The 21,449-nt window shown below is 43.2% G+C and overlaps 1 protein-coding gene across 2 annotated transcripts in view; it reads right to left on the reverse strand.

The window, feature by feature from the left end:
* The window catches only part of Dok5 (docking protein 5), a 173,766-nt gene that overhangs the window by 97,933 nt on the left and 54,384 nt on the right, over nt 1-21,449 (reverse strand). The window lies entirely within an intron of this gene.

The following is a 21,449-nucleotide window of genomic DNA, read 5'->3' on the forward strand; positions in this document are numbered from 1 at the left end:
GGAGAGTCCCTGGAAACTCATGTGTCTGCTAGCTTGGTGTGCTCAGGGTGGGCAAGTATGGCAGAAGAAGGCGGATACCCAAGGCTTTCCTCTGACCTCCAAGGTATGTCATCACACATGGGGATCTGTACACATGCACACACACACACACACACAAAGAGGAGAGAGATCAGAAACAAAATTCAAATGGGGTGGGCAAGTATGGCAGAAGAAGGCTTTCCTCTGACCTCCAAGGTATGTCATCATACATGGGGATCTGTACACATGCACACACACACACACACACACACACACACACACACACACAAGTGTTTTCCTGCATGTATGTAAGTGCACCCACCCGTGTCATGCAATGCCCGTAGAGGACAGAAGAGGCTGTCGGATCCCCTGGGACTGGAGTTACAGACAGTCATTAGCTGCCATGTGGGTGCTGGGATTCGAACCTGGGTCTTCTGCAAGAACAACCAGTGTTCTTAACTGCTAAGCCATCTCTCCAGCCTCCATAATACATTCTTTAATTTTAAATGCAATCAAAACTGAAAAGCACAGGTTTTTGATGGTTTTAAACTTTTTAATTTTATTTTTATTTTATGTGTATGAGTGTATTGCCTGCATGTTTTTAAGTGTACCCATGTCATGCAATGCCCGTGGAGGCCAGAGAAACGCATTCGATTCCCTGGAACCGGAGGTAGGAACAGTTGTTAGCTGCCATGTTGGTTCTGATAACTGAACCCGGGTCCTCTGCAAGAGCATTCAGTGCTCTTAACCACTGAGCCGTCCCTCTAGCCCATGAAAATCACAGATTTGATAATGTGATGCAGATCTTATCAATCCTATTATGACACTCCATATGACAGTCCCCACAGCTAAGAGTGAAGAGTTGGTCCAGGCACAAGACTAGTGAATGACTGATCAACACCATGGAGACACGCACTGGAAATTCAGCCAAGACTAGTGCAGGGAAATGACTGATGGTGGCAGCCACGTTGGATCGTTGGATCACCTGCATGACAGGTGAGCGGTGAAACTGCTCCAGGGCCGAGTCATTTCTACTCCACCTAAGGAGACATCTGGTTCTTTGCTGTCTTTTCAATTCCTAGTTTCAAGATGCAGCCTTTCCCCTGGTTTCTCAGAGATCATCTCCAGCCTCAGGAGTACAGTGGTTTTTTTTAAAAAAAATTATTGAATTGCTGAGATTTTCATAAAATATAACTTGATGGTATTTAGATCCCCCCTGATCTGCACCTCACTTTAATGCTCCCCACCCAACTTAATGTGACATTTACATAAATACACACACACACACACACACACACACACACACACACATATATAAGCCCTATAGAGTCTAATTTGTGTCCCCAAACGTCCTTCAGTGTGGGTTCATCCACTGGAGCCTAGTTAACCTACTAAGAGTAACGTTCTTGAAAGATACTGACTCTTTTCTTTTCCCAGGAGCCATCACCTACCAGAAGTTCCTCAGGTGGGGTCCGGGTTTCTTACCTACTTCCCCATGTCTGTGCTGGGACTTTTGTCTGCTCTGAGTTTGCATATGATTTGTGCATGATGTCAGCATTGCTGTGAGTTCATATGAATAACTGACCAGAAATCTGGAACACTATACTTCCTTGTGGCCATCCACCATCTTTAGCTTTTACAATCTTTCAGCTCCCCCTTCCACAATGATCTCTGGGCCTTGGGAGGCAGAGAAGATTGATAAGCACTCTGCAGGCTCTCGTTCTCTACACATTGGCCAGTTGTGAGTTTCTGTGTGAAACCAGCTTCTCTGGTGAGTTTGAGAGAGGTATTAATCTATGTGTATGACAAGAAGTCATTAGGAGTCAATATAGTACTATAACTATTTAGTAGAAAGCTAGTATTAGGCTTCCCCTGCTTCCTCTAACCTGTCTAGCTTCAGATTCCTATCAGGGTCAGGTATGGGCTCCATCCTATGAAGTGAGCCCTAAGCCTAATTAGAGAGTGGTTGGAATCTAACTTTTAACTGAGCCAGCTTGAATGGGGACCTGATTGCAACTACCAGAAATACCCTGTTGGGAATAAGCAATGTAGATTAAATTAGTGCACTGAAATAATGCCAAAAAGAGACATTTTAAAGAACTAACGAGCATATGAAAAACAAAGTTCTCCCAAAGCAAAATAAAATGAGGGTTTAAAAAAAAAAAAAGGAAAAGTTAGTAAGAATTCAAACTGATGACACTAACTGTAGAGATCTGAACGACATTATCATATCCCATTGGTAATATTTAAAGGTCATTTCACAACAAATAACCTTAAAAGAACAGAGGTTTATCCTATGGTAAATGTGCAAAATGCAGACAACAAAAGTCAAATTCATTATTCAGGTGCAGATGGGCAGACCCTGCCCTGCCAGTGCTGTTCCTAAATCACCCCCAAGTGCCACATCCATGGGGTTTTGTACATTCAACCTATAAATACAGTGTATATTCAACTGTGATGGCTAATCTTGACTATCAAAGTGATTTAGAATTATCATGGAAACAAACCCTGGGGTCTGTGAGGGATTATCTGGATTAGGTTAATTGAGGTGGGAAGACTCACCCTAAATGTGGGTGGTCCCATTCCCTCCCTTCAAGTAGCAGACTGCATAAAAAGGAGGTGAGCTGAGCACCAGCATCCACCCCTCTGTTTCCTGACATGTCACATGACATGTGGATGCCATGTGACCATTTGTGTGTTTCCTGACCCTGGATGCCATGCTCTCACTCTCATTGCAATGATGTCCCTTCCCATAATGGATTGTGTCCCCTCAGGCTGTGGGCCTTTTCCCCTTAAGTAACTTTTGTCAGGGTATTTCTAAGAAGAACCATTACAAGGACCTTACTTAACCCTTTGGTCATTCATACCACACTCAATTTAAAATGCCCCTCAGAATTTGAATAGTATCTGCCAAAAAGGTGGAGGACTTGGTTTGAGACTAGCTATTTGAAATTTTAGTATATTCATCTTTACCTACCCACCCAAGTAACTTAATTCCCGTTAGCTGTCTCTTTGGGGAAAAAAAGAATTTACTGTTCTGAGTTTGGCTCAGAATACAGAGGGCCAGAGACTGTCTGATCCCACCAAATGTATATGAAAATGTTAGCAGTGTTATTTATAATAATGAGAATTAGGAAATACTCAATTTTCAATAAGGAGAGCCAAATTATAGCAGTTTTGTTATGGAGAATGTAAGACACCTTGCTCATGTAGAGGGTAATAAATGTGGTGATAATGTACCTTAGGGAGGAACCTAGTACTGCTGTTTTCCTAAATGAACATGGTGTCAAACTGCCTTCCAAATAATTGTTTATGCCCATAGATTAGCGGGCCCCTCAACCACAGAAGCCACTTTCTGCAGAGAGCAGCAATACGGAGAGTCATCTCTAGTTAAATGCTGAGACTAAGTTACTGTCGAGTGCTCGGCCCTAAATGGGACATCTATATCATTCCTCCTCAAAGCTCAGGGAACATTATGTAAGAAGAGGCCGAGGAAGGAAAGAAGAGCTGTGAAGCTGTCTTCTGGACATGACGTGGTTCTTGACTGATATACTCACAGCAGCTATGGTTACCTGCACAAGATCTGCACAAGATCAAGCCAAGAGGTGCCCAAATTACAACAGCCAGCACTGCTTAGACCCAGAAAGGGGAGCGGGGGAGGGGCGGGGAGGGGACAGAAAAGGGGAAGTGAGGGAGGAGGGGAGAGAGAAAGAACAACTCATATTGACTTAGGCTTTAAAACATCTTATACAAAAATTAACTGAAACTAGACTTACAAATAAAATCATGAGACCTTTATAGAAATAAAAATGTTTGGGACCCAGATCTGTTACAGAGTCCTTGGACTTGATCTCAAAAGCACAATCCATACAAAGATCAAAGACCGGACTTCATCAAAATTAAAAATATTTGCTCTATGAGAAATCTCATTAAAAGGATGAAAATACAAGCTGGACATTAGGAGGAAATATTCACAAACCACATATTTGACCAAGGACAGTATCCAGGATAGATGAATAATTCATAACTTAATAAAACAGCAAATGATCTAATTATACAAAAACAAAACCCAAATGGGCAGAAGACATGAACGGATATGTCACTAAAGTAGATATTCAGATGCTGGAAGCACATGAGAAGATGCCCAACATCTTTATGAATGAGGGGGCGTGCTAATTAGAACTACAATGGGACATCACTGTGCACCTGTCAAAGGTTGGCTGAAATAATGCAATGATAATAACAATGATCTCATCACACAAGGACCAACAGAACGTTACCCAATGCGTGCTGGTAGGGATGTAAAATGGTATATTACTCTGAAGAAGTGGGTGGCATTTTCTTTAAAAACTACACAAGTCACGTATGACCAATACTTGCCCTCTTAGGAATTTATCACATAGAAATATAAGCTTACATCTCCACAAAACAAAAAACAAACAAACAAAAATAAAGCCAACAAAAAAACCCCAACTGTACCTGGACGTTTACAGTAACTTTATTAAAAATAGCCGGGATCTAGGAACAGCCCTATGTCCTTCAGTAGATGGTTGGCTAAACTGTGCTACATCCATAACATGGAATACGACTTCCCATTATAAAGAATGAACTACTGATATGTGCAACAACTTGAGTGAATCTCCAGAGAATGAGACTAAATGGAAAAAAAAAGTCACAGACTGGGCAAACGGCTCAGTGGGAGAGAGGGCTTTCTACGCAAGCATGAGAGCCCGAGTTCAAATCCTCAACATCCATGTAAAAATCTGGGCATGGCATCATGTGTGCCTGCAACACAAGTGCAGGAGGTAGGGGCATAGACCTGGGGACCACTGGAGCTTGCTGGCTGCCAGGCTAGCTCCAGGTTCAGTGAGAGACCGGGCCTCAAGGGAGTAAGGTGCAGAGTGACAGAGCAGGACTCCTGACAGCTTCCTCTGGCCTCCATGTGTGCACAGTCCTGTGTACCCACATACACACATGTCGATACTGTACACACACATTATAGAAATAGGAAGCAGATCAGCGGTTGCTGGGGTTAGAGAGGTCAGAGGAGAAGGGGAACCGGTGTGGCTATAAGGGATGAATGGCATCCTGCTGGTGTCAAGGCAGTCTATATTCTGATTGTGTCAGCGTCACTGCCTCATTTGTGATACTGTCCCAGATTCCCGGAAGGCTTTACTATGAGAGAATCTAGGTAAAGGGTATGGAACCTTTTATGTAACATAAATCTACAGCTGGATGTAAATCCACAATTATCTCAAAAATAAAATGCTTAATTTTTTACAGAACAATGTAAAGATCTTAAAATTATAACCTTTCCTCTTCACTACCATTCACATTGCTCGCTCTCTCTCTCTCTCTCCCTCTCTCTCTCTCTCTCTCTCAAATCATCATCTAATAACACACGAGATTAAAAAACTTTAAGAAAAGTTACAAGATACACAGGTAAGGTTTGAGCACAGAAATCCTCTTCAGGGTGGAGATCCATCCATGAAATTAGCATTCTGAGCGCTAAGGTTGGCAGAGAGTCTTATCAACATCACACTTGTGTCTGAGCAACAGATGACCTCTCTCTCTCTCTCTCAAATCATCATCTAATAACACACTAGATTAAAAAACTTTAAGAAAAGTTACAAGATACACAGGTAAGGTTTGAGCACAGAAATCCTCTTCAGGGTGGAGATCCATCCATGAAATTAGCATTCTGAGCGCTAAGGTTGGCAGAGAGTCTTATCAACATCACACTTGTGTCTGAGCAACAGATGAGCCAATTGGATCCCTGAAAACTGTACCGCCACCAAGTACTGTAATTACGGCGGCAGAGACTGTCATTCTGCACATTCGAATCCAGGGTGCAGGAGAGGTTTCTCTCCGTGCTGCTATTATTGGCAATCTCCTGTTTTGCACATGCCTAAGATATGCTCAGAAAGAGAAGGTTCTAGAGATGTGCAAAAAATAAAATACATGCCGGCTGCAAGAAAACGATATTTTCACCAAGAAAGATGTTGTAAATTTCCTAATTGTGTCTCCACTCTTCAGACCCACTTTTTTAATGAGAGCACTTTTTACTTTGGAGCAAAATCTGTTCGTTTTCTTCTCAGTTGAACCAGAATTTGCCTGGCCTCTCTCCAAAGGCTGCCGAATGCAAGCTAAAAAGCCCCGGTTTGAGCATGTCTAATGAGCTCCATCTCTGACCCATCTGGATGAAATTTAAGGGGCTTAAACTCTCTCACTCTCTCTCTCTCTGTCTCTCTCTCTCTCTCTCTCTCTCTCTCTCTCTCTCTGCCTCTGCTTTTGCTTTTCTTTTAATTTTATTATATAGTAAGGGACAGAAGTCCAACGTTACAGCAAAGTAAATAACGTCATATGAATTCACAAACAACCCTGCTGTAAAGTCACTGGGAAATAAATTAAGATGCTTTGCGTGTGCAGGAGATGAAGACAGTTCATGTGTGGCATGTGAAAGGGCAGGTTAGGATGTCAAATTGCAACACGCAAATACACAGCATGGAACTAGACAGTACAGAGGCGAGGATGATGGGGGCAATCCAGAGCTTTCCTCGGTTCAGTCACTCATTACCCATCAGAGACTCAGAATGGCCAGCCTCACTCACGGATACCTTTCAACTATACAGATTTCTAGAGATTAGACTCAGTAGACTCAGAATCCACTGGAGGAAAGCCGAATAAATTTAAACTTCAGCTCCCCACATATTTCAATTTTCAAGTCAATGCTATAAATATTGGTAAAGCTCCTTTGGACAGTACAGTGCCTCCCACTAGGGCCGACGAAAGGGGATTCTCCAAAAAGGGCAGGCACCAGTGAGGTGGCTCACCTGGTATAAGGAGAGAACCAGTTCCTGTAAGTTATTCTCTGACATCTTCCTATAGTAACTGTGGTGCCCCCAACGCCCCCCCCCAATAAATTAAATAAATAAATGCAATAAAAAAAATTTTTTTTTAAAGATCAACAAGGCCTTCAGGATGAGGCCCCGAGATGGGAGGTTTCCAACAAGGGGAAGTCTGTGGTATTTGAGATAGAGCAACGATTGCATGAACTCAACATGCAATTAATGTGGGGGCTGGAGAGATGGCTCAGTGGTTAAGGCCACTTGTTGTTCTTCCAGAAGACATGGGTTCGATCCCAGTACCCACATGGCAGTTCCAGTTCCAGGGGATCAGATGTCCTCTTCTAGACTCTGCAAGGCATTGCATGCACGTGGTGCACTTACATGCAAGCAAAACACTCATACACATATAATATAAATAATACATTTTTTTAAAAAATAAATGTGCTCAGTGGAGCTAGAGAAAAGTTAAACTTGCATTTTCAACTGCTGTCACCACTGTCCTAAGCGCTAGGGAGGCCACTTACTATCCATAGTCCTAAATATCTCTGCCTTATCCCAGGGAATCAAATAGCAAGGCTCTGTAAACAGTCACACGGGCAGACCCTTTGGATTAACACTGACAGTTTCAAAGGATGACGATTTGAAATTAATCATTGCGGACATATTTTTTTTGTAATTCACTCATTTAACTTTGTCCTTCCTGCTTTATATAGCAAATCTAGTTAGTACTATAGTATCTACTTAACATTTTCTTCAAATTGACTTTTTTAAGCAAAGAGATGTTTTTACTTAGAAGGATCTTTTATTTCAATAGTAACTGCAAAAATGGTTTCATTGGCCATAAATAGTAGGTAGTTAATGATAAACATATTAGTGGAGAATTCAATGGCAGAGAGGTTTTACTGTGGGTCATCCTACTACCAACATTTTCGGGGCTTTTAGTTTTTGTTTTTGGAGACAGGGTCTCACCACATTGCCCTGGCTGGCCTCAAACCCTTAAACAATTCTCCTGACTCGGCCTCCTAATTGCTGGGATTACAGCATCAGTTATTTATTTTTTGTGACAAGAGTACTTTCTGTGCCTTGTAAGACATTTCATAGCATCTCTGGCCTTCACACATTAAGTACCCCCATAGCACCTTCCCTTGTCCACAATAACATAATCAGCTCTGTATTCTCTGTTTCCTGTCCACTATGAGGTGAACAGCCTCTTCCACATGCTCCCACAGCCATGATGCTCTGTCCTCACCACAGACCCTGAAGTCAAAAGCCAAGTGGTCATGGATGGACCCCTCTGAAATCATGAGCAGATCAATCTTTTCTCCATTAAGGATTTTTCCCCAGGTATTTTGGACACTGATATGCAAGAAATGGCTAATTCTTATAGATATCCACGAATAGATTCTGAACTGGGGTTCTACCTTTAAAGATGATGAAGCTCTGTGTGTGTCTTTGCAGCTCCTGATTTGGAGAAGTTGAGCCCCATAAGCCACTAACAAGGCTTAAGCAGAGAGCAATGCCACTGATTCTAATAGCCTGGTGGGTAGATGGCAGAGCTATTGTTTATAAGGGCAGATCTTGGTTGTCAACTTGACACACCAGGGAAGACGGAATCTCAGTTGAGAAATTTCTTCCCTCAGATTGGTCTGTGGGGCATGTTCTTGGTTGTTGATTGATATAGCAGGGCCCAGCCCACTGTGGGTAATACCAGCTCCTGTGTAGGTGGTCCTGGGTTGTGTAAAAAAGCACGCGGACCAAGCCAGTAAGCAACGTTCATCTGTTGGATTCTGCTTCAAAATCTCAAGGCAGGGGGGAGGGGCTGTGCCTGTGTGTGTGTTGTTGTTGTTCTTGTAAAGACAGGGTCGTATCACATCCTATTTTCAGTCTTTAATTTATACAAATTTTCCTGCTTCTACATCTTTCTTTTCTTTATAGCGTGGTATCCTTAACAGACGCTTCCCTAGCTGCAATCTCTGACACTACCATGGTCTTCTTGATCTATTCAAGAACATTCTAGTAGGTTCAGCAAGATGTCTACCACCATGAAGCACCTGCAACAATTAAGAATTTACTTAGAGTTCCTAATTCTGCTCAGAGACCCTCACCATATCACCAACACAGTCCCAATGATATTTCTGGAAGATGCATGAACAATTGTGAAGATAACAGAAAGCAGATTTGGGCAACATTCCTCCTGAAAGAAAACTGTCCACTGTGCTCAGGTAAGTTCAAGTAAGGAGGAAATCTCTGGGCAGACAACGATTCAGGCCATTACTGTGGTTTATTGCAAGGGTTAGGAAAATCGTCCTATGACTACCAGGTGGTAAAGGTACCTAGCCACTACCAGGTGGCTACCTTTCAGGGCCCTGTGTCTGTGTTGCTCAACTCTGAGGAAGTAGTACTAAACAGTCATAGAATATATTTATGCCTTTCAATAAAATTTTTATTTACAAACCTTTTTTTAAGGTTTATTTTTATTTGAGTATGTCTATGTGTGTGTCTGTACACTCAAGCATAGATGCCCACAGAGGCCAGAAGAGGGCACTGGGTCCCTGGAGTTACAGGCAGTTGTGAACTGCCCCACATGGGTGCTAGAAACCAAACGGGTTGTCTGGAAGAGAAGCAAGCTCTTTAAACTGTTAAGCCATCTCTCCAATCCCTTCATTTACAAATGAGCAGTGGGTCAAATTTTGCTTGTGGTTTTTGATTTGCTGATTTCTCTGTGGTAGAATTTCTCAACTCTCAGCTCTGGTCACTAGTGATGAACATAAAAATCTGCTTGACCAGACCCTCCTGGAGGAAGCAGAGGGATGGAAGATGCTTCTGTGAGAATTCCCTCTCTTCCCCATCTGCCTTAAGCCCACGTTTCACTTAAGAAAATGATAGCCTGAGGCTCTCCCACCCCTCTAACTGAGTTCCTGGTATCCTTACTGAATACGGGAGTCGCTGTTCCACACACACTGTGGACACCATCCTGAAGATCAACTTCTGCAGAATGTGAGCATTGATCTCTAGCCTTGGGATACAGCACATTTTCATAATTATGAGTCTAACGTGTGCATTGCATGTGAGGGGGTGAAAGGCTGAGATTGATTTCCGTTTTGCTAGCATTCCTTTCCTGGGTTCCCACTGACCCTCTCTTCCCTGAGCATTCAAACTTTAAAGATCCAACTTCAACCACATAATGCTGAATGCAATGCACCTCTTTTTGAAACCTCTCTGAAACGAATCAGGTGTCTTTCTCATGCACAATGCAAATCCCACTGGCTAGCACTGGCCGAATTCTTTCTCCACATAATACAGAGAGCTGAGCCTTGGGTACAGCATCTCAGTTGATCCTCCAGTAATCCCATGAGACATGATTCTTGTTTTCTCTATTTTACTCATGAGAAACTACAGTAGTAGTAAGGTGAGGCACCTTACTCATGCTCCTGACACTAGTTGAAACAAGCCAGAAGTCGATTTTCATTTACCTGGCTGCGGAAAACAATCTCTTAGCTATGATTTCAGAATTTTTCCAGAAAATGTCTAGAGATGCGCAAACTCATGCCCAGGGTTGAGTCATGTCTGAGTAGGGCATTTTCCTGCTTCAAATTCTTTCTCCACATAATGCAGAGAGCTGAGCCTTGGGTACAGCATCTCAGTTGATCCTCCAGTAATCTCATGAGACATGATTCTTGTTTTCTCTATTTTACTCATGAGAAACTACAGCAGTAGTAAGGTGAGGCACCTTACTCGCGCTCCTGACACTAGTTGAAACAAGCCAGAAGTCAATTTTCATTTACCTGGCTGCGGAAAACAATCTCTTAGCTATGATTTCACAATTTTTCCAGAAAATGTCTAGAGATGCACAAACTCATGCCCAGGGTTGAGTCATGTCTGAGTAGGGCATTTTCCTGCTTCTCATCATCTAAAAAAGAAATGTCTACCATGACCATATGCGCTTTCACTGGGCCACTGCTTAACAACTGAGCTATTTCGATGTGATCTTTGCAGTGGTGATTTTAAGTTCTCTGGCATCAATTTTAGGTTTAAGAGACTGTTTCTGAATTTGGGGTCTTAAGGCATTAATCCAGGACTTCAAATTCTCCTGGTGGTCTGTAAAAAATGTTTACTTTGACAAAAACTTAATACTCTCTCTCCTTAAGTGACCATCTAGTCAGTATTCGTAGCGGAAGTCTAAATCTCTAAGTATGTAAAGCGTTGATATTGACATGGGAAAGATGGCATGCATCTTCTCTTGCCTCTTAAGCTCTCAACTTCATTGGCTTGTATAGTCACAGTGGCAGCAAAGTAAAATCCAGGCTGATAGACTCCCAGCACTGAGGATCAGCTAGGGTTGACAGCATACTGCTCTGTGAGTACCTGGCCCTCCCAGAGCCAGGTTCCTCTCTGCCTTTGATGCTGATAAAATGCCCAAATCTAAAGATGGTCACAGTATCCACAGAAGACATCGCTGGCTGATATAATGTGGAAATCAAGAGAGGAGAGGAAAACCTAGGAGAAACAGAATAGGACTGAACCCAACATGTAACTCCTGTCTATCCTGGGCCATTAACTGCACCACTCACCTTTGACAGCAGAAGAGCACCAGCCTGGAGATGTCCGATAAAGACAGATTAAACGTCCTAGGCCTACAAATGCTTCTGCAGAACTGCTTGTATGTGCTAACTCAAATAATCTTCCTAATAATCCTACAAAGATCTTGGTCCCGAAATGTCTAAGATGGGGCTCTTCAGCTTACTTACCTGCAGTCCTAACATGTGGGCTCCTACTTTCATAATTATGCGTTTTATGAAGAAAAAAAAATCAATGAAGACTCAACAAGGTAGCTCATCATTTGCATGTACCTTTCATTTGTAAGGAAAAATGCTAATTTGGAGAAGGGTATGTCTAGGTAACAAGGAACAGCTTAAATTCGCTACAAAGAAGGTCATGAGCAAAAAGTGAGATCATTAATCATAAAGTATGTGTAAAGAGGACTTGAAATGCTTCAAAAGCATCCACAGGTGATAAATTAGCAACAGCAAACCTTCAACTAATGGTATAAAATTAACATCATCTTTCCAGAGGCAGAATGACACCTGCACTTTGATCCTAGAAATATAACTTCTAGGCGATCCCCCCATCCCCAAGAAATAATGCAAGAAATACACACACATGTGGGCACGGGGTTCTTTAAAGCAACAATTAGCACAAACGACCCAGATAACCGCTTCAATGATGGCTTCCTTGTAACTGAAAATGACCTTCATTAAAATGATGCTATGGAAAAGCATTTATGCTACAGAAAATGCCATTAGCAAAGCACTGAGTGTAAAAGTTATTAAGTCTGAAAATGAAGATGAGGATATCTCTGTTTTTTAACCTGTTTCTCTCCTGTTACATTTTCAAAAGTTATTCGTATATATATTCACTTGGTAAATAGGTTTCAGTCAGTTATTCATGCAAGCATATAATTCTCTCTCTCTCTCTCTCTCTCTCTCTCTCTCGCTCTTGCTCTCGCTCTCACTCTCTCTCTCAATTCTATACCTTCTCTACACAGCTCCATCCAGGGTTGCCTACTTTCAGATTTTACAGGATTCACTGCACAGCTGTGCATATTTTCGGTAACAGACAGCAATACAGAGTGATTCCAGGGCATCAAGATGCTATTGGGTCCTGCTCAGAAGAATCTAACTGACCTTCCCACAACTCACATCCATGAAGCTACAAGTGTCTCCCTTTGAAATTTCACTTCACCTCCTGGGTGTGTACATGGATGGCCTCTTCAGGTTTCCCTGAGAACTGGATGGAATGGTCTGCTTTGTTCTATCATCTAATGACCGAGTTGAAGAGATAAAACAATTGATGAGTTAAGTGAGCTTTAACACCTGAACATTCTCCCTCTGCATTAGAGTTAGATATTATCTGTTTGGGAACATTTTTTCTCAGGGGCTGGGAAGGTAGCTCACGTGGATAAACTGTCACACGTGAGCACTTGCACTCATATCCCCAGATCGCAGGTGACACTTGTGCTAGGATAGCGGAGAGAGGGGAGGTGGATTTCTGAAGCTCTCGGACCAGTCACACAAGGCAATCAGCACCCTCAGCCCATGGACAGAGAGAGACCCTGCCTCAAAAAGTAATGTGGAGAACACAGGGGAGACACCTAATGTTGACCTCTGGCATCCACACACGTACACATACACATAGATGCACATGTGCACACACACAAACATATACTCACATGCACCACACACATACAATAAATATTTTATAAAAGAAAATTCCCTCCTAATAAAATATACTAAATCTGTATGTTCCACCCTCTAGATTAAAACTGGCAGATCTTTATTTCTCTGCCTGAGGCTGGCACCCTAATCTACACACCAGCTTCTGCAGTTCAGAGTCCTCTATTTTCAATCTAGGCCCTTACTCATCTTCTACATAATCATTGGGGAAGTCTTTAAACACTAATATAATATAACCACATCTTTTTTTACTTAAAGTATTCGTTAGGGTAAAAGCCAAGGCCTCAGCAAGGCATTCCAGACCCTGCAAGAACTGGCCCCTTGCTGCCCTATAATATTCTGTATTCTTCTTCAGTGTCCACTGCCCACTTAGAACTATAGGTCTTATAACAAATATGTACTTTTTAGAATAATACAAAAACATAATGTACCACACAGGGGGTACTGGCCTTGGGCATGGATCCCCAGTACCACAAAAACATAAAACTAATAATGATAGTTGCAAGTTATTTTGAAAGACCTTTTGTGGAATCAATATCCACCATGAACTGCTCAGTTCATTCTTGCTGAACATGAGAAGCCATTCTCTGGCTGGCACAAAGCAGACCAAGATCAAGAAGGCAGCATTAAGAAGGTTTACCTCCCTCTCTCTCTTCTCCATATGTGCAAAGTGGGAAAGGAGGAGAGTGAGGAGGTCACAGGGGACATGTGGGAGGAGGTGGAGGGAGGGAGTGGAGGATGGATTTGATCAATAGGCATTATATGTATGTAAAAAAATTCTCAATCTCCAGGATCTAAATGGCTGGGAGCACATTCTATTCAAACAGAAAATTGGCAGCTGATGTCATTCATTAATTCATTCAATAATTGTGCAACAGGTCCCTGGCAGGTGTCAGATAGTGTCTGGATAAACAGATCTAACCATAAAGAAAATGGAGAACATCTGATGCTTTCATTGGACTTATAGTTAGTATGACCTATGTGCCTATAATAGCAAGTGTGTATATGAATTTGTGTTCTCATCTTATTCTCCATAAACAATACAACCTGTAGGGTTAAATGACATGGAGGAACATGAGTCAAGGGGCATGGCAAGTGGTGGGCCCTGAGAATAGGAAGAGAAGTCAGAGCCTCCGGCAGGGAAAGTGTCTGCGGAACAAAGCGCTGGCGGGGATGAGGGGGGCAACAGAGGGGTGTGTCAGGGAGGGCTCTAGGCAGAAGGAGCAGCGGATACTACTGAAATAGACACATGCCTGGTACGATGAAGACACAACAGTGAGACCAGTGAGCAGGAAGAGGAAAGAGAGCAGAGGAGGACTCACAAACCCTTCCTACCCTAAGAGGGTTTTGTCAGCTCTCTGATCAAAGCAGTGCTCCGAACCGCTGAGCATCTCTCCAGCCCCTCACTGTGATGTTTTTATCATAGCTCTTCTAGGATCTTTGTCTGATAATACTTTCCTCTCTGTCAGCTCGATGTTGACATTCTTTTGCCTTTTTAAGATAGTCTCGTGTAGCTCAGGCTGGCCTCAAACTTGCTGTGTAGCTGAGGTTGACTGAATTTCTGATCCTTCTGCCTCTACCTCCCAAGTGCTGGGATTACAGGTGTGTGCCACCATATCTACCTTCCATTGAGCTCATTTTTTTTTTTTTTTGTCTTTTTGTTTTTTATTGAAGCCTTGGCATGGGATTCTGGCTCTTAACTAAGCTGGTTTCTGCTGGAATCCTCTGCGACTATTACGACAGAGGAGAGGTTAGAAAGCTTGACTCCTTACCACTGATGCAGAAATCCAGTTTCCTCTTGGAACTAGTGATACCTGAGGAGGCCCTTGTGAGCACTGAGCAGGGAAGAGAGTCCTTTGACCCTGTGGTCTCCACTCCACCAATTCCTCACTGTGGGGAGGTCTCATCACCATCCTTCGTGGGGAATGCTGACTCCTTAGGTCTTCTCTAACATACCCCTGTGGAAAGAATACATTCTTGTTTCTGGGTGGGGTGAAAATCCAGACTCTCCACATCGTCTCCAGGGAAAGCTTGCCACTAGCCAGCAAGGATGACAGTCACGGCTCCCTTCACAGCCTTCACAGACGCTGCCCTGGTGGTGTGCTAGTCTCACAAAATGGAAAACCAGGTCCTCCCTTGGCTTTCATGGACCACACAGTCTGTTGTGCTTAGTTGGAGCAGAACAAGTCTTAAAGTTTTCTGTCTGCAAGATTCCCTGTTTCCTGAGCCTTTGGCCCAAGAGAGTCCATATTTGCTGGTACATCTTTCTGTCAGTACTTTTTGGCATTTCTGGGTTGCTGCTGTCTTCAGCAACATGCGTGAGTAAGTAAGCCTTTCTTCATTTCCCCGTGTTCAGAGACCTCTCAGGTTGGGTTTACATACTACGTCCCAGGTTTACCACTGTAATGGGAAATATTTTCCTTTTCTGGTCATGGAAGTCTGAAAATACTTTTATGTGTGTCCGTGTGTTGCCTGCATGTGTTCTCAGTGCATACAATGCATGTCATACAATGTGCACGGAGGTCAGAAGAAGGGCTTCAATCCCTTGGAACTGGAACTACAGTTGTTAGCTGCTATGTGGGTGCTGGGGATTGAACCTGGGTCTTCTGCAAGAGCAGACAGTGTTCTTAACTGCTGAGCCATCTCTCCGGCCCCATCCAAAGGTGAGTATCCCTGGGTGGGTACCATCCTGTCTTAATCACACCAGAAACTCGAGGCCTCAAAGACCATGACGTTCTCATGTCTTTTTTTTTTTTCTTTATTTCTCTAAGTCTTTTTAAAATTAGTAAATGTTGCTCTTTCACAATTTCATGCAAGTACATTATGTGTTTCAGTCCCTTCCTCCCCAACCCTCTCCCAGTTCCCTCGAACCTCTACCAGCCCCCTCCTCCCTACAAATCCCGTTCCCTCATTTACTGCTCTGTCGGACCTTGAAGAAAATCATCTCTTTGTTTTTGAGGGACCGAGTAAATAAACAAATAAACAAGTAAATGACTGAGGAAAGACCATACTGCAAACCCACAAAATCCCCAGGATCGCAGAAATGATGTTTGGGGCATCAACCAGCCTCAGGAGGGGCCTGACACTTCCAAATAAGCCTTGACATCCTTAAAAAAGAGGAGGTGGAAACTAACTACGAGCCCCGAGAAGCCCAGGGTATGGGGTATTCACACATTCAATCGTTCTGAGATGTTTTCAAAGAAGCATCTCAAACGACCATAGAACACAGTTTTCCTTTAAAAGTTCGCCCACAAAATGGTGTCTTTTTTTAATATCGCAGAGAAAGGCTTTTACACTGTGGAAGCGGCCGTCTCTGATGGTAGCTATTCACCATCGGTATTTCCAAACATCAGTGGGTTTTGCTCAACAGTCAGAGAATCTCAAGACTGGAATAAATTTCCATATCTACTGAAACAAACATGTTCCTACCATTAGACACAGGTGCTATCAAAACTGGGGGAACATCTATCTGCTGGGTCAAAAACATTAGGATCCCAAACTAGTGAGTTTTCATTAAAAAGGCCTCTTCTAAACCAAACTGCGTTTAGACAGAACGTGTCAGCAGAGCTCAGACGCCGTGCCTCCATGTTCCTGAAGCAACACTGGTTAAAAGCCATACTGTGCGAGGGCTCAGGGCAGAAGATGAGAATGTCACTCTTAAACAAAGGGAAATGAATTCCATGGCTGAGAAGTCACTATTTAGTGCACACACACACACACACACACACACACACACACACGGAACAGACATGGCCAGGAAGGCCGAAAGGTGAAGAGTAATGGTCATGTAAAATATTTCAAGCCAAGGATTCACGACAAAGAAACCTGGGTGATCACAGGAGAAACAGTTCAGGATTTTCATGGGCAATGTAAGGAAAGAAGCAATAAATATCTGTTCTTGAGCTGGTGAGGTGGCTCAGGGGGTAAAGGTGCTTGCTGCCGAAACTGACGACCTGGGTTTGATCCCTGGAACGCATACGATGGAAGGAGAGAACCACCTCTCACAGGTTGCCCTCTGACCTCTACTGTACCATGGCATGCACAGCCAAACCTACACAAAAATAAAAACTGTGACTTTAAAATTGAAGAAATAAAACAATTCAAATATCTATTCTTGCTTTAAAGAGATGGAGAAGTGATGGCATCTGAGAGCTGATTTTTTTTTTGTTTTGCTTTTTAAGGATGATGCAATTAAAGGGTATGGACACATTAATTATTATTGTCATTGCTATATCAGCCTCAGAGACTCTCACCTGCTTCCTGAATGACAGTCACTCAGTCTGTCTCACATGCACTTTATCATTTAAGCCTCAGTCAAACCTTACAATAGACTCTATTAATGTCCCTGAGACATGAAATGACCACATTTATGGCATCGATACTCGAACTCAGAGATTCCAGCCACCCGGGTCAAGCCCCAATCCCTGACCTCAAGACCCCAGTGTTTGATCCAAGGAAATCCTCACTGGCCATGAATCTTTTCATTATTGGTGGTCCAGCCATATTTCCTTTTTATTTATTTATGTGTCTGTTGCATATGTGTTAAATGTGTTTCTATGTGTGTGTATGTGCATGAGGGGGGTGCATGTGCATGTGTGTGCTTATGTTGGTAGATGTCAGACATTGACATTGGGTGTGGTGTCTCCCTTCCTTGTTTTTTGAGACAGCCCATTCAGTTAGACAGGATGGTTAGCAGGCCCCAGGGATCTTAATGTCTCCTCCTTCCCCACCCTGAGTTTACAGATGCATGCCACTGTGCCTAGCCTTTTCGTGAGTTCTGGAGACTCAAACTCAGGTACTCACACTTGTATAGCAAGTACTTTACAGACTGTGCCATCTCCCAGATCACAAACTGGTCATGTTCTTTCTAAATCCCTTTTCTGGGTTTCAATTCCCTCGTACCAGTGAAGGGAAGCTTTGCTAAGTCATCTGCAGAACAGTTGAAGTGAGATAGTCATCAAAGAGGCAATAGCATAGTCTCTGTCTGTACCTATCATACAAATAACCATCAGTATTTGGGGACGCTATTTTATCTAAAATTACAATAGTAATGAAAAACTATCATTTTCCTCTTGTATTGTTGGCTTTTATTTAGAAAAAAAGACAATCACATATCTTATAGAGTTGACCAAATAACAGTTTGAAAAAGAGTCAAATTATAAAAATCTTGTTTGCTGTGCTAAAATTTAGTATAAGAAAGAAGCAGCTCAAGGCTGGGGATGTAGCTCAGTTGCTAGGTACAAAGCCTGGGGTACAGTCCCCAGCACTGCAGAAACAAGGTGTGGTGGTGCACACCTGCAATCCCAACACTAGGGGGTGGAGGCCAGAGGATCAAAGGTTCAAGATCATCTTCTGCTACATAGGGTGTTCATGGTCAGCCTGGACTACTAGACATCTACCCTGTCTTTAGAGAAATGAAAGACTGCCAGCCATGGTGGCACATGCCTTTAATCCCAGCACTTGGGAGGTAGTGGCAGGCAGATCTCTGTGAGTTCAAGGCCAGCCCCTGGTCTACACAGCAAGTTCTAGGCCACCTGGGGTGACAGGGAGACCCTGTCTCAAAAAGACCAAAGAAAGATAGAAAGAAAGAAAGAAAGAAAGGCAGGCTCAGGACAGAAAATGGAAAAATTAGGATGAAATTGAAGTTTTAAAAACTCCTAAAGTGTGACTTAGGGCAAACCCTGTGCCCATCTGAGTGTCAGACTCCTCTTCTCAAGCAATGAAGGTAGGAGTCTGTACCTCACATGCTGGAGGAAAAGGTTCCCAGTACTGACCCTATGATAAAGGTTGATTATTGTGAGCGGGGCATGGTGGCACACACCTTTAATCCCAGCACTCAGGAGGCAGAGGCAGGCGGATCTCTGTGAGTTTGTGAGTTCAAGGCCAGCCTAGGCAAAATAGTGAGTTCCAGGACAGCTGGGGCTACAGAGAGACCCTGTCTCAAAAAGACCAAAAGAAAAAAAAAAGGTTGATTATCATTATTCTTTACACACTCACCTCTAAATTATGTGTTTTATTAGCAGTGTTAATATTAATTGAATTGTAATAGGGCAAAAGAATCCTAAATCCTGAATCATTACAATGCTATGAAACAGAGCATCATCCTGTTCATAGGAGCGGTCTTCCTCAGAACCCCACCTTACGTGTGGTAGGTACATTTCAAGACTCCCAGCAGGTGTCTGGAACTGCAGATAGGACAGTACATATAGATTTGGATACTGTTTCTTATCTATACAAGAATATCTATAATAAGATTTCATTTACAAGTCAGGAACAATGAGAAATTGGAACAATAAAATATAGCAACGACAGTAAGTGTGAGATTTACTGTAACACAAGTTCCATCAGTGTGCTCTGGCCCTCAAGATGTGACTGTGGGGGAGTTGGAGAGATGGCTCGGCAGTTAAGAGCACTTACTGCTCTTACAGTGAACCAGAGTTCAGCTCCCAGCACCCACACAGTAGATCACAATTACCTGTAACTCCAGATCCAGGGAATCCTACATCCTCTTCTGCCCTCCATGGGCACCAGCACACATGTGTGTGTATGCACACACACACACACACACACACACACACAAATAAATAAATAAATAAAAATACAAATTTTATTTTTCTAAAAAAAAAAAGATCTTATGTGAGGCAATACTCCGGGGAGCCCTTAACAGCCACATTTCGACACTTCTAAAAGGGTCAACATCAGTGCTCTTATGTTTCGGGGCCATGGCGTACTCAAATAGGGGTGATCTGAGCACCTGTACTTTCATATCATGGCATTCCAGTCAATAATAATTGTCAACTTTGACAGAATCTAGAATGACCGAGGATGTGGGCTTCTGGGCATTTCTGAGGTTGATTGACGTGGAAGGCATGCCCTGTGGGCAGCACCATTCCCTAGGCTGGGACTCTGGACTGTGTAAATGGAGAAGGGACACTGAGCAGCAACAGGCCTTCACTGCTCTCTTCCCGAGCGTGGATGTCATGTGACCAGCTGCCTCAAGCTCCAGCTGCCTTGACTTCCCCACCACGATGGACTTGACTTTGAATTGTGAGCTGAAGTAAACCTTTCTCCCTGAAGCTGATTTTGTCAGGGTATTTTATCATAGCAACAGGAAAAGAAACTAAGGCAGTTATTAAGTGGCTAACAGTGGGGCGTATACACAGCATGGACACTCTAGACAAAGGGGTGATTCCTGCCCGGGGGGGGGCACTAGTGCAAGACCTTGTGACACTGCTCAGAACAGGGCACAATTAAAACCTCATGATTTATTTATTTCTGTAATTTTCCATTGAGTATTTTCAGAGTAGAGACACAAAAATGGAAATTGCATAATAAAACAAAGGCTACCATACATCTGAATGCACAGAGCTTTTGTATGACTGGATCAGTAGCTCTCAGTGGTGGACAATGCTGCCTGCCAGGGCCATCTGATGATGTCTGGATACATATTTGGACATGACAACTAGGGAGGTACGATGAGCACCTGGGAAACAAAGAGCAGGAATGTTCCTACATGTACCAGAACACAGAGGCCGGCCCTCAGTACAGAAATGTGCCCTACTAATTTCAGATTCAAAATGCCAATGCTACCGAGGCTAAGGAGAAGTACAAAAAGATGCCTCCCCTCAGTTAAAGTCTTTAACCCAGATGGAAAAGCATCACTGATGACAGGTGGGTCTGCTTCATGAGGCACTGGTAACAGATATGTTCTAAAATGCAGTAAAACCAAGCACCACTCACAAACAACCAACAAGATGAAGGAGCCAATCTGACAGGGCAGAGGCCTCTTTAAGGTCAGGTTCATACAGATACCAACTTGTTTTCCAAGCTGAGACCTGCCTGCTATCCCAGGAGAAAATAATTCAAAACTTCAAAGACTTTTCAAACTCAGGTGGCAGTAATTAGTTCTGGGCCAGGAGGTTCCGACAAAGCGAGAGGAAATGCCATTCATGCCGCAGGTCTCAGTACCTCCTGGCATCTTGCCTGAACTGGAGTCTGGTTACAAAAGTCACTGCCAGCCGCCCAGACATAGAAAACAAGGGGAAAAACGGCAGGGTAGGGATCAGTCACTAGGAACATGACAGAGTGACAACAGCCTCTGCACATAATGTCTCAAGTCTGCATGCAGTCTTTCAAGTCTTCGTCCAAGCTGAGAGCCAGGCCCACCTGCAGCCTCCTGTGCCCACCTCCTCCTCCTCCTCCTTCTTCGTTTGAGAAAGAGCCAAGGTCTCACGTAGCCTCGGCTGGCTACCAATTCACTATGTACTCAAGGATGGATGACCTTGAACTTCTAATCCTCCTGCCTCTGCCTCCACCTCTCGAGTGCCGGGATTACAGGCTTGCCACACCC

This window comes from Nannospalax galili, unplaced genomic scaffold (genome assembly GCF_000622305.1).
Source record: "Nannospalax galili isolate Female #2095 unplaced genomic scaffold, S.galili_v1.0 scaffold596, whole genome shotgun sequence".
NCBI classification, from domain to species: Eukaryota; Metazoa; Chordata; class Mammalia; order Rodentia; family Spalacidae; genus Nannospalax; species Nannospalax galili.